At 32.7% G+C, this 1,721-nt stretch overlaps 1 long non-coding RNA gene across 1 annotated transcript; it reads left to right on the top strand.

The window, feature by feature from the left end:
• The first annotated feature begins 207 nt into the window (after nt 1-207).
• Nucleotides 208-1,323, top strand: LOC129762194 (uncharacterized). The gene is made up of 3 exons (XR_008740573.1): nt 208-295; nt 366-640; nt 703-1,323. It is a non-coding gene; the product is annotated as an uncharacterized LOC129762194 (long non-coding RNA).
• Nucleotides 1,324-1,721: the final 398 nt, after the last annotated feature.

Genomic DNA, 1,721 nt, shown 5'->3' with positions numbered 1-1,721 from the left:
ATATTATAAATTCTCGTGGCCCAAAATCGTGCCTTCTGTAGCATAATATTTACTCCTCGTCTCAAGAACCATTATCCACAATTAACCATGAAGAAATTGCCTCGGATTTACCAGGTAACCACACGAAATATCAAATATTTACATCCTTGGTAACCTTATTTTTTTGTTATCATTCTAGGAACATCTAAAATGACGGAAGCGTCGCAACAGATAACATCATTTTTCAATAACTAATCGTTTTGCAAATCATCCCTAACACCACCCTCCTCAAAATCTTTCCAACAAAATGATTCCAGTGAGTAGAAATATTCATCATTGTATAACACATTTTAACATTCCGTACCTTAATATACCTGTAATTTAAGATGATTCAAGTGATTTAACGAAATTGGAACATGTAATAGACGGATTTGAGAAAAAACAAAGAACAATTATCTTCGACGCTGTAGAAGCAGCTGTTACAAAATGTTTCGAACAAAATTTTGCACGCTTGGCATCTTTAATGGAGATTAATAAGAAGACTGAACAAACTAAGCCTAATATAAAAATAGGCTTGGAAAAATGGAACTTGGTAACAAACGAAGAAGAACTTATAGAGTTGAACGATAAACTAGATGATTAAGAGCTCCGTACAAATTATGTATGTACCTTTTAATATAAATAATTCCCTTTCTATTATAAGACATTTTCTAATATTTTCAGCTTGAATATTTCTCAAAAGTTGTTTTGCCAAACTCCTATGCAGGTAAAGGAGACGACGCATGCTATATCATCGTTGATTGCCTTTTTTCACGTGAATTTTGGAATTGTTTTACGTGGACCGGAATAAATCGCGGGCAAAAGAAATCCAGTCGAGGATTCCGTCAATTTGGAAATGTTACAAAACTATTATTGGATATTGTTCAAATTGGAGATCCTCTGTACACGTTTCAAAAATTATAAGTTTTCTGTAAAACGCGATTGTTCCGCTACACGAAAGCACGATCTTCAAATAAACAACTTCGAAGGTCAGCTTGTCGTCGTAGAAAAAACACAACAGAGAAGGTTAACTGTAAAAGTTATAACACTTCAGATGAACGAATCCACGGAAACTCTGCTATCGAAGATGAACAAACAGAGAATGATGAATTCATAGATGAACATTACGAAACCATATCATTACTGAATGAAGATATGTATGAAGCTGTGAACAATGAAATATTTGTGCCAACAAACAATGGAGAAAATTCGAACGAAGAAGAATATTTGGATGAAAACTATGACTTATGCTACTGACCTCAACGTTCGGTTCGGTACGGCATACTCGTTGGAATAGTATAAAAAAGGCCATATTAGCAATAATCGTTTTGTTATGGATAAATTATAATTTATTGTTTAATGATCTTTAATAATTATAAGATTTATTCTAATGTATGTAAAAGAGGAATAAATACAGTGTCATCTACATCAGCTATTGTAAGTAATTTACACATTTTCAAGCCTACATCATAGTATCTAACGTCTGACATATTCTCTGTGTGTATCTTAGCGACATATATATCTAGAAAAGAAGATTTCATTGGGTTTTGCAAAAAATCACGTTTTAGTTTCAAACATTTGCCTTTGATTAACCAAGATGATTTGTTCTTTTCAGCTCCTACTACGCTAATAATGTTTGAATCGTTAGTCATAAACCAGTTATCTTTCAAATCAGTACTGAGAATGAATGTAGAAAATATTAT

The sequence above is a fragment of the Toxorhynchites rutilus genome, chromosome 1, assembly GCF_029784135.1.
Source record: "Toxorhynchites rutilus septentrionalis strain SRP chromosome 1, ASM2978413v1, whole genome shotgun sequence".
Taxonomy (NCBI): domain Eukaryota; kingdom Metazoa; phylum Arthropoda; class Insecta; order Diptera; family Culicidae; genus Toxorhynchites; species Toxorhynchites rutilus.
The sequence above is the reverse complement of the archived record's forward strand: the minus strand, read 5'-3'. Positions and strand labels throughout refer to the sequence as shown.